General features: G+C 34.5%; 1 protein-coding gene across 3 annotated transcripts in view; it reads right to left on the bottom strand.

Moving 5' to 3' along the window:
* Positions 1–11,368, bottom strand: part of LOC106107612 (protein slit) — a 114,602-nt gene extending 103,234 nt beyond the window's left edge. For all 3 annotated transcript variants that reach the window (XM_013288520.1, XM_013288518.1, XM_013288519.1), the window contains exon 1: positions 11,228–11,368. The gene's annotated coding sequence lies outside the window, so the exon portion shown is untranslated. The remainder of the gene's footprint in view (positions 1–11,227) is intronic.
* Positions 11,369–13,283: the final 1,915 nt, after the last annotated feature.

The raw sequence follows: 13,283 nt of genomic DNA, 5'->3' as shown, positions 1-13,283 counted from the left end.
TCAAAACTTTGCATTTATAATATTAACAACATATTCAATACTTGAAACAAAATTAAAATTTTATGTAAATGATTTCTATCTTTTATCGTACATTCAAGTACCATCACTAGTCAACACGCGACAGACGCGTCAATATTTACTCTCTAGTGACGTTGATATGTCGATATTTGCTATCGATAAGTCTAACGGAAGAGTTGAAGGTCCATATATCCGTTTATCTAACTATTTACTTATTATAAATAGTATAAAAATCGACGAAATAAAAAAAAATACTTACGTTTTTTAAAAAGTCAATAAAGGAACATAATATACAAGCAGTTGCCCGTAACTTCGTGCGCGTGCAAAAACTAACGACAGACTAAATCGATACTTTAATATTAAATAGCGTTTTAAACTACAAATCCCGTATATTTTAACATCTGTTAGATTGTAATCGGTGCTTTAAAGCGAAGTTATTGAATACTAGTCGTTGCCCGCGACTTCGTCGGCTTGAAATTAAAAAATATAGCCTATTTTTAAAATGAGCCCAATAGATTTAGTTAAATCTGAAATACACAAAAATACAAATCTTTGCTCTTCATAATATTAGTATAGATATAAATTTATATAAGAAGTAAGATAGAAACAAATCTTTATAACATAAAATCGATTCAAACTATATCAATTTAACTGATCAGCTAACGTCGATCTGGGTCAAATATATAACACCAGAATTAACTCTGAATCACTAACCATTTGGATCAGTTAAACTTAAGTCGTAAGGGTTAAGTTATTTATATGACAGTTTGATAATCAATTGATAGGAATTAAGTGAGGGAAAGGAAACTAAGGGCCTACCAAATTGTAAAGTGTCTGATAACAATCCAACGTGTAAAATGTGATGGAAATATTGGTTCTTATCTTATCTGACAGTGACGTCATTAAGCTATCTGAGCTTCTATCAGTCAGTAGTCGGACAAGCCCTGATTGAGACAATAAACTTACAATCTGACAAATAACGGTTATTTTCAATGAATTATTTTGAATAACTGGTCACGTACATAACACCAACTGCACTAAGTACTATATTCAAATATTATAAAAGCCCGCACACTTGAAACTAAACTATCGGACAACTGTTTAGTCGCTTTGATTCCTATGAGCTTATATGAAGGTATACTACTCGCTTTTAGTTTTGCAACTAAACAGTTGAAGGCTGGGAAACAATCGACATCTCTGTCCTCATCTGGATGAAATTAAGACCAAACGAAGACGCGGGAACAGCTAGTATACAAAATAAATACGCTCTCCAAAGAGCTTTGAGGTAGTCGTTGTTACCAAATTAGCTTTCTTACTAAACAAAAGCTCGGTGTATTATTGACCGTGGCGAGTGCTTCGACGCCGATCGATATCTCAATATTTGCACAATTAGTGATGTCAATGATATCGATTTATCGATATCGAATATTTTATTAACAGCTTCAACACTTTATTTATAGAATAATTATTTATAAAGTGTTTATGCATAAACTCAAAAAGATATCAGATTTGAGTCTATATTCAAGACATTTCTGATAATGGTAGTTTTAAAATAATTTTTTATCGAATATGACATCTATCTCGATGTAAGATATTACCGCAAAATTCCTCTGTCTACAGTAAGACATATAATTATGCTTCTATTTTAATCAAATGTAAGACAAGCCAGCATGTGTCAGAACAAATGTCATTGCATTCGAAACACATCGTTATAATGATTAAAACATAATATCGATAGTCCATACGTCACATCACTAGTAAGGGATGAGCCAATAAGCAAGTCTACGTGACAGCCGCATTAGCGCGACATTGCCGCAGTATCGCCTTCAGGAGGCTTTAACAGCCTACTGCAGGGGTGCTCAACTTGCGACCCGCAATAGGCAAATTTTATTCAACTAGATTTGGCTCTCTACACGCGGAATTACGAATATAGTAAGTAGCTTATGTGTTCTTCCTATGGTCAACATGTCTGATTTACATCGAGATTAGACAGTGGTAGAGGCCGCTATAACATCTTCGCACGAATGGGTCGGATCGCCCCCAGCAATACCACACAGAAGACAAGCGTGAAGTACAAGCAATTCCGCGTTTCGTCTATTGAGTGTGGTGCCGAAGACCCAATTTTAGTCCCTTTATCGTTCCACCCTTTTCTTATGAGGAATGGATGGATTTGACGGTGGAGGAGACGAGTAGGAAGGGGAAATATCCTCTTTATGTACGTCTCCTCCTCCGTTTTTTAAGGGTAAGCAACGCATCTGCAATTGAGGATGTATAGGCAGCCGTTGCTTCGCCATTTTGATGGATTTAGGTGGCCGCTTCATCGTTAGCCACCTCATAATATAAAAAAAACACAGTACAATGTCAACCGGTTGAGTCTATATACAAAGGTTGAGGTTCGGGTATAGATTATGTACCCCTGGCTGTGTTGTTAAGTGTTTAAGCACACCTGACCAATATAGTTTAATCCTCTCTAAGTGACAATGTGAGTCAGATGTGACAGGTCAAATAATGTCACTCCATTGTGGTAGAAAATACTTGTATGACACACTTGATGAGAATTATGGTAACAAAATAATTATTATATAGTGCGTGCACGTTTGACTAAACTATCGCACAACTGTTTAGTCTTGTGTTGATTCAAATAAGCTTATATGGAGGTATACTAAGCGATTTTTAGTTGTGGAACTAAACAGTTGAGCTGCGAAACAATCGACAATCGCACTACAGTTGTGTGTACTACAGGTTACAATTTCATAAACTCAAACTTTTGTCTCAACAAATAATACTTTAGTAATTTTACTTTCAATCTCATTTGTAACGGAAATTAGGTAAAAAAAATTAATTTAATTAGCTTTTGGATACGACTCTTATCCTGCCAAAAACTTTGTAAATAAACATAGGCGATGTTCTATATTTGTGACAAATTTGGTCGTTGAGCCGCTTTGAATATCTATCCATCCAAACTTATTTATAACTAGTTGTTCCAGTGCGGCTTTATCCTCATGAAATGTCAAAATTCAAATGAACAAACGACAATTGCTTCCTTAATGTTGGCAGCAACTTATGGTCTCTTTCCCACATTAGGATTTTATCCAAAATATTTACCCCCTAATTTTAAGATGTGAAAATATATATCCTAAAGCGTGACGTAAATGTAGGGCTTTTTATTATAAAAAGAATTATTCAAAAATATGGTGTAATAGCTGACATTTTAGGCAACAAAGTGTGTGTTTACGCTTTATTATAATAGTAACCATAGATATTTGTAAGAAGTAAACTTATAAAAACATACGTCAATTATTTTAAAAATAAATCATTCTATGAAACGTCCTAAATAATCTATATCAAGTATGGTAAATTTAACATCTACATGGGAAACTATAAACCAACAGACAAGATAAAATGCCAAATATCTTTATAGTAAGTCAGAACGATATCCCTTATTCACACGTTATCCTAAAAAAACAAAGAAGCTTTTACAAAACGATAAATGATTTGCCTCTACTTTGTTCCGTAAAAAACTTGATGTTTTATATCTGTATAAGAATCACAGATAATAAATCCAATAGTTCGTGTTAAAAATTATATCTTTACTTTTTTAAGAAACTATATAATGTCCATTTTAAACCCAACATTTATAAACACGCTTGTTATTAATAAAATACGGCAATAAATCATATTATTAATCAGCAATAAATACAGCCGTTTTAATATATTTTTTTCAATATATTTAATTTACAACCCGTGCCGTCTTGGCGGGAAAAATGCCCGCCCACGCTACGCCATCTTGGCGGCCATATTTTCTGATAAACGTCAAACTAGATTGACTTTGTTTACGGGGGAATGGTGTATTCGACCACAAAATTGGTTTTGAAATGTGTTAATTCATTGAAGGGACAAAATGAGTGTTTATTTTATTCAGTTAATGTATTTATTAAATACTAACTTTGGCCCGCGACTCCGTACACGTGGCAATAAAAAAAACAACAGTAAGTAGACTTTAACAAACGCATACATTTTACGCATTTATAATATTAGTAAAATTAGTTATTTCTTATCCCATATTTGTAGAAAAACAATTCAATTTTAATTTTAATGTTCGTAAGATACGGGTTTCTTACCACGATTGAATTGTTTTAGCTCCCGATATTTCGGCACAGTTGCATGCGCCATGTTCACGGGCTGACTGAAGAAATGCGGTAGTGTGAAAAAAAAAAAAAAGTTACACGAAGCCATATCGGTCTACTTTTCTCCTGATACGGCGACCACTACTATTATTGTCCTCGTTTTCACTACAGTTCACACTAGTTGTTTTCTGTCGACAAACTACACTCACGGTGTCCACACTTGTGCGCTTACTTGAAAATGACTGCTTTCCAGTTTTGTTGTAATACTGGATTACTGGATTCCAGGCACTTGACAATTTAAACCCATCTTCGCGATTGAAATTTTGGCACTTTGTAATTTCAATTGCTTCTCTAACCAATCTCGGTATGTAGTGGCGTTCTGTCGAAAGTACCTGGGGACTATGAAGTTCGATCCAGTGATTGGTGGAGGGATCCAGAAGATGTTCAGCTATGGCCGACTTCTGAGGGTCGACGTTTTTGACAGCTCGAATATGTTCTTTTATGCGGCTGGTGATGGTGCGCTTGGTTTGTCCTATATTTCCCCAATTTTAATTGTTTTATTTTGACATAATCTGTGGCCACATTTAGTCCAAAAAAGCTTTTTAACCATCAAAAACTATTAAAAAACTTACAGTCGCTGACTTCGTCTGTGTAAAATTTAAAAAAAAGGGATAAACCATAGCCTATATTACTCACTGATAACGTAGCTTTTTAGTGATGAAAGAATTTTTGAAATCGACCCAGTAGTTTTTGAGTTATTTCAATATATACAAAAATACAAATGTTTCCTCTTTATATTAGTAGGGACCAATCAAATCTAAATGTCACCTTTAATCTTCACTCATGACGTTCATATTGTTTTAAACAATTAAATGTACTGTCCATTAGTACAGCTGAAAGTCTAGACTTGTAGATCTTCAACAGAGTACTAATGATGAAATAATGATGTAGGGACGTACGCGAGCCTGAGCAAACAGCGCCACTGATAGTGAGGCACTCTAATGCGACTACACATTGTAGTGATGTACCCACGATATTAACATCGATATCGATACTTTTGTCTCTTGCGTAATACTTTTTTTTAATTCAAGAGTATTTTAATGTCATCTATTATATATTATATTCATAAAAGTAAATAGTTGTCAGTTGAAATAACACAAGTATTATCATATTCTAATATTGAAATTAAACTTTGAAAATATTATATTTAAGCCATATCGTGACAAGAATGTTTATTTTTTTAGGAAAAATAATAAAAAAATAGCTACGTTAAAAGTTACTAGATTTAAAATGATTTTGTATTGATCGTATAATTTTATAAATTTGTATATATGGTATAGTAACTATAAAAAAAATTATCGTGGTTAAATGATTTTTTACATAATAAATTTTAATTCTAGAAAAACGTTTATTCTATTTATGACAAATGGCATAAAACTAGTGGTGTTATTTCAAAATTATGGCGCCGTGTAATTGTCACGATTTCATAACACTAACTAAAATAACTTGGTTTTACATGTCATCTAACACAGTTTTAAAAGCGAGACTCGGCAGTTTTTATATTATTTGTGGGATTCTAATAATAATTTTATCGATATATAATTTTATCGACTATCCTACGGACATCACTATACCCGAACGCATGGCGCGGCACGGACTGAGATAGCCCGTACAAATAGTGACGCTTGCATTCAATCTGCATAAATTATCGATTTAATCGAACTGTATGCGGTCCGTGTGAATTACACACGAAACCGGTCTATAAAGAAATGCATTTTCAAAGTTTTAGGCAAATTAGACGGACGAAAATTTTTAAACTCCACGTAATCTACATTATAATGAAACTAGCTGTTGCCGTGTGGCTCCATCCGCATCAAATTATTAAAATTTTATATTATTGTTTGCGTTTGTCAAATTATCAATAGCAAATGTCAAAATGACATGACATGACAAACCTTGGCAATCTTGATTTCTTGATATTGGCAGCAACTTATGGTCTCTTTCCCACATTAGGGTTTTTATCTCAAATTTTTACCCCCCAAGTTTAATGGCGTGAAAATATATAGCCTAAAGCGTGACGTAGGTGTAGGACTTTTTATTAAAAAAAGAATTATTCAAAAACATGGTGTAATTGCTGACATCTTAGGCAACAAAGATATGTGTGTTTACGCTTTATTATAATAGTATAGATTGAAAAGTCTGTTTGTAACATCAAAAGAAAAATTCCAGATTTCGAGATGATGTATATTGTAAATTTGTCTGTCTGTCTGTCCGCAAGCCGCGTTTGTCCCGGGTAATCTCCGGCCGCTGGGCCGATTTCGACCGGACTTTCACTGAAGGGTAGCTGACATAGACGGGCATATTATAGGCTACTTTTTTATCTTTATATTGCGTGAAGGAAGTCGTGGGCAACAGCTAGAATATAAACTAAACTAAAAAAATATTTATTTTTCAAATGAAGTCTCAACTATGTCTAATCTGTATTTTTTTATTCTCCTTTTATATACATGTTCATTTATCATTCTTTCAAAGTACAGAGTCGACTCATTGAATACAAAATTGAATTGATAACGCAAATTGAATCTCGTCTAGGAAACACATTTCCCGTCTAGACTAGATTTCATAAAGACGTCGACTTTATTCCTTGGCGTCATATGGAAATAAAGGCGGAGAGAGATTGTCGATTGTTTCCCAGCATTCAACTGTTTAGTTGCACAACTAATAATAAAAAAAACAAAACCGATTTCCAAACAAAATACACTAAAGTTTCTAAAAAAAAATGCACTAAAAAGTGTCGAAATAATCCCTTGATAATAGTAAACCTACCTTATTGTAGCTGTTACGTCTATATTGTACAATTATTACTTTGTGTCAGTCGAGGTATGCAGTGATATTTCTACGTAATGCTTTCTACATTTACCATAACAATTGACAATTGAAAGTAAAGTAGCGTTTAAGTATCTACATTGATTAGTGTTCACCTCCATTTAAGCTTATAGAAATCAAAGCAAGACAAAACAGTTGTGCGATAGTTTAGTTCAAACAAACAAGAGGCTATCTGAATTAATCGAAAAGACGAAGCGACCGCTGCGTCTCGTCTACCACCGCATCCACTGACCCTTCCCATCCTTTCATTATTAGAAAAGGGTAAAGAACTATTAAGACGGGCACCACACTCATCAGAGTACGTGGAATTATTCTCACTTGACGCCCGTCTTGTGTGGTCGTGTTATACCGAGCCTTACAGTGCAATGTTGAAGGGCTCTACCACTGTTTTTCTACAATATAACCTCACTGTAAGTATTCCAAATGATACGTTACGTTATCAAAAACCAATATTTACGCTCCCACGGACTGAATAATACCGAGTGTGCTTGATAAAAATTACACCAAACGCTACTCAAACTGCCATATCTCACTTATTATAAACTAACTGTCGCTCGCGACTACGTCTTCTTGGAATAATAAAAAAACAAAAGTGAGTCGCCCATGTGTTCTTCCAGACTATCCTCTACATCTATACCAAATTTCATCGAAATCCGATCAGCAGTTTAGGCTACAAACTCTAACAAACATCCATCTAAACTTTCGCATTTATAATATTACGAGCTGTTGCCCGCGACTTCGTCCGCGTGGTATTAGAAAACATACAAACTATATAAACTACAAAAAGCTACATATTCCTCGGGAACTGGACATTTCTCGGGTAACCTTATCCCATCTGTACTCCAGACTTTGTTTTATATCTGTGCCAAATTTCAATAAGATATGTTGAACCGTTGCAGAATGATCGAGTAAACATTAAAAAACTAAATTAATGAATCCCACGGGAACCGTAACTATTCCCGGGATAAAAAGTAGCCTATGTGTTCTTCCAGACTATGCTCTAAACCTGTGCCAAATTTCATAGAGATCCGTTCAGCCTTTTAGGCTACAAACGCTAACAAATATCCATCCATCCATCCATCCATTTATGTTTCGCATTTATAATATTAGTAAGATATTAGTATGATGCGAAAATTTTGATGTTTGTTAGAGTTAACCTAAACTGCTGAACAGATCTCGATTGTAACTAGATAGTCTAGAAGACCATATAGGCTATCTACTAGCGTGCACCACTAAAGTATCGCACAACTGTTTAGTCTCGCTTTGATTCTTATGACCTTTTGTAGAGATGACACTTGGTTTTTAGTTGTGCAACTAAACAGTTGAATTGCGAAACAATCGACAATCGGAGAACTTATTTGCAACAGTTTCCTCAAAGGTCGCTACCGGAGTCGCGATGATAACAGTATAGTAAGAAGTAATATAGTTTTTTTTTTTTATAACATATGGTGGCAAACGAGCAAGCGGCCACCTGAATCCGCCTAAATGACGAAGCGACCGCTGCCCATAGACATCCGCGATCGCAGATGCGTTGCTTACCTTTAATCGACGGAGGAGGAGACGCACATATAGAGGATATTGCCCCTTCCTATGCATCTCCTCCACCGTCAAATCCACTTCCCCTTCCCATCCTCTCCTTATAAGAAAAGGGTGATAAAGAGAAAGGGACTTAAATTACGCCTCCGGCACCATACTCATCAGACGAAACACGGAATTGTTTCAATTTCACGGCTGTCTTCTGTGTGGTCGTCGTATTACACCGGGCGTGCCGTGCTAAGATGTTAAAGCGGGCACTACCACTGTTGTAGTAAGAAATCTATACGAAGCCGGGAGCTAGTAGTTGAGTTACCTGACCTAAATTGGATACTTGAATTAATAAGCCTGTTATATTTAAGTACCAATTAGTGTTTAAAAATCGAAGAGCTGACAACTCGGCGCTCTGTTTTCCTTTCAAATAAATCTTGTTTGTAGTTGATTAGCTGTTGCCCGCGACTTCGTCCGCGTGGTATTAGAAAAGATACGAACTATAATAACATAACAAAAAGCTAATATGCCTCGGGAACCGGACATTTCTTGGGAATGAACCTTATCCCATGTATACTTCAGACTTTCTTTTGTATTTGTGCCAAATTTCAATAAGATATGTTGAACCGTTGCAGAATGATCGGGTAAACAATAAAAAACTAAATTAATGAATCCCACAGGAACCGTAACTTTTCCCGGGATAGAAAGTAGCCTATGTGTTCTTCCAGACTATGCTCTAAACCTGTGCCAAATTTCATGGAGATACGTTAAGCCGTTTAGGCTACAAACGCTAACAAACATCCATCCATCGTAACATTCCGCTCTGTCCCCACGTGAAAAAACGGTTCAAGTGTTCTTAACGGTTCAAAATTTCATCTGTCCCACTATCGGCAATAAGGTGGCAGATAGAACCGTTAAGAAATTAAATAAGTTCCAACCGTCGCCTCGTCGCATGAGACGGATAAAACATTTAACTCTCATCTGTTTCCACGTTCGGACAGAGCGGGTTGACGATTGGGAATAATCTGTGAAATTTGAGCACCACTGTCTCTTAAAATAAATAACTCATGTGAATTCACGGTCGTGTTTACTTAATTGTTTAACTTCAAGTTCCGATAGCTTAAGTTAACTACAGTCTTAGATTCGAATTCTAGTCTTACTAATATTAAACTAGCTGTTGCTCGCAACTTTGCGTGAAATCAAAATAAATTAAAAATATCACCTTTCTAGCGGTTTAATTTCTAAAATCGGCCCAGTAGTTTTTGAGTTATTGCAATACATACAAAAAATACAAATCTTTCCTCTTTATTATTATAACTAGCTTTCGCCCGCGACTCCGTACACGTGGAATTAAAAAACAAAAGTGAGTTGCCTATGTGCCACACTATCCTCTACGTCTATGCTAAATTTCGAAATCCGTTCAGCCGTTAAGGCTACAAACTCTAACATCCATCCATCTAAACTTTCGCATTTATAATATTAGTAAGATTTGTGCCATCTCTCTTTTTTTTAAACAGTCTGAAAAGGACAGAATTATGTCAATATAAGTTAAGATATTCGAGTAAAGAAAACTCAACATGGAAATTTTAAGAAACCTTTGCAATGTTAAATCCGAAGAAATACATTTTAGTACACCCTATGCTTTTTTATGTCCTCTTTGACAATGGTTTATTTGACGTAAATTATATTGCTTACATTTTGCTAAAACAGAGACAAGTGGAAAACCTTAGAGGAAGGCTTCACCTGAGAGGAGTCCATGCAAAACAATGAAATTTAAATAAAAAATATTGAATATAGTTAAGATTGATATAGTTAAAAAAAGGTTTTTAGGACATTTTTGATTATTTATTGAAATAGCTTTAACATTATATGACCAAATTATTTTTATTTTCTTATAGTATACTATTATAATAAAGCGTAAACACACACTTCTTTGTTGCCTAAGATGTCAGCAATTACAGCATATTTTTGAATAATTCGTTTTTTAATAAAATGCCCTACACTTACGTCACGCTCTAGGCGAAATATTTTCACGCCATTAAACTTAGGGGATAAATATTTTGGATAAAAACCCTAATGTGGGAAAGAGGCCATAAATTGCTGCCAACATCAAGGAAACAAGATTACCAAGGTTTGTCATGTCATGTCATTTTGACATTTGCTCTTGATAATTTGAAAAATGTAAACAATGAAATAAAATTTTCATAATTCCATGCGTATGAAGCCGCACGGGAACAGCTTTATATATTTTGCATTTATACAAATCTTGCGTCAAAACCAATATATCAATCTTTAAAATAGATCCGAAATAATTTTAATTACTTGAGTATATAATATACATTTAATTATTTATAACAATAAAAAAAAGCTAATTTTATTATGAAATACTAAAAAAAACACCATGGATTCGAACCTACTATCTCTTATTCTTCAACCTGTATCTACTACACTATTGACATTTCTAATTATAATAATTTTTAAACAAAATAACTGTACAGCTAAATACCACGTGAACTAACAAGTAACATTATTAAATAATAAATGATTAATAAAGCCAATTAAAACATTTCGATTCAGTTATTTCTTAACAGAACTTAGGGGAATCCAAAACAAATGTTTCACATCGTAACTTAGTTTCAAAGACTACGCATAACTTTTATATACTTACATACCTTATATATCAGAAACGAAGTATAATAGGCTGGGATGTCACAAAACACTAATAAACACGGATTACACAGAAAAAGCACAAATTGTGTCACACACTTAACCAAGACTCTCAGCGACGGTCGAACACGGACTGACGACTGGAATTTGGTATCGCGGAGTTGTTCGTGTGTTAGTGTTGCTAGATACGAATGTAAAAGCTCCCGATAACAATTTCCTTAAAGGGAAAAAGCTCCCGAAAATAATATGCATTAATAGACACTTCTTAACTTAGATTCATGTCAAGTTTGAAACTAGATTTTTTAGCTGTATTTTACACACCTGTGCTGGTAACACTTATAAGTTCTCTCTTGTAACCTCTACATAGATTATTTCAAATATAAAGAGAGAATACACAACTTTGACAGAACCATCGCACAACTATTTAGTCTAGTAGACCTCATGTGGAGGTGAACACTCGATTTTTAGTTGTGCAACTAAACAGTTGAAAGCTGTGAAACAATCGACAATAGTGTTGTCAAAGGTTCCTAAATGTGTTTAAAAGTCCTTTCCAATTTAGATTACGACTAGTACTTATTCTTAATAAGTTTTAATTCACACAGTTAATTGCTCAAAAGTTGAAGAGCTGGACGTGCGCGAGCTAGAGCCTATCGATTGGCATCGACGACGCAAGACAGACGACGCTAGCGCTCTCTCGTGTCGCACGCAGTAACTGCTAAACGACTTTTCTCACTTGTTTGAACAGCACATCGTCGGAATATATGTAGATTTATCATATCTACCTAATCCTACTCCTTTAGTAGAGCGGATTTTCGTCCTTCAAATAACTCTATCATACGTAATCTCAGTCACTCTCTTCTTGATCATGTCACCTTTCACACATCTCTTTCTATGTCTACCTCTACCGGTGTACTCATAACTAACGTTCTCCTTGTAACATGCGATTCATCCCTCATCATAACATGCCCCCATGCTAATCTTTTACTCCTTACCTTCTCTACTATGGGGGCTACTCTCAAACTTCCTCTAATGTACTCATTTCGTATCTTATCCATTCGTGTTACCCCACATAGGATATAGTATGTTGTATAAAATTAACTAGAATAAAATTAAGAGTATTGAAACTAAATATTTCGCCATAGCCAAGAAAAAATGTTTTAAATTCTCCCTAAAGTTCTGCAAAATTTTTAAAGTGACATCACTAATCACAATACCTGTATTACACACACCAACGCCCACCTTTCACAGGACCGTGTATACACACGAAAGGGCGTCACACAAACACATACGACAGAAAGAGAAAGTTCTATACGAGAGAAAGAAATGCCAGATTGCCCTTCTGTAGGTTACTACGTTAAGGGGATGAGATTCGATTCTTGGTGTAGTTTTTATTAACTAATTTTAATTTGCATTATAAGACTTAATTTAGTACTTTCGATGTTATACATCTATATACTAATATTATATAGAGAGGTTTTTATTTTTGTATGTATTCGATTCACGTAAAAACTACTTGGCCGATTTCAAATATTCTTTCACCATTAGAAAGGTAATTTATCTGTGAGTAACATAGGCTATATTTTACTATTTTCTTATTTTCACGCAGGTGAAATCGCGAGCAACAGCTAGTCTATAATAATATTATAAAAAGGAAAGATTTGTATTTTTGTATGTATTGAAATAACTCAAAAACTACTGGGACGATTTTAAATATTGTTTCAATATTAAAAAACTACGTTATCACTGACTAAAATAGGCTATATTTTAACATTTTATTATTTTCACGCGGACAAAGTCGCGACTAACAGCTATACATATTGTAAACTACCTACTGCTACCAGCGACTTCGTCCGCATGAAATAAATAAATAAAAAGATATAGCTTATGTTACTCCCAGATAATTTAACTTTCTAACGGTAAAAGAGATTATAAAATTGTCCCAATAGTTTTTGAGTTATTTCAATACATACAAAAAAAAACAAAACCGACTTCCAAACAAAATACACTAAAAACAAAACAAAATGCACTAAAAACAAAACAAAATATTCTCAAAAAAACAGT

Source organism: Papilio polytes, unplaced genomic scaffold, assembly GCF_000836215.1.
Source record: "Papilio polytes unplaced genomic scaffold, Ppol_1.0 DF821956.1, whole genome shotgun sequence".
Taxonomy (NCBI): Eukaryota; Metazoa; Arthropoda; class Insecta; order Lepidoptera; family Papilionidae; genus Papilio; species Papilio polytes.
The sequence above is the reverse complement of the archived record's forward strand: the minus strand, read 5'-3'. Positions and strand labels throughout refer to the sequence as shown.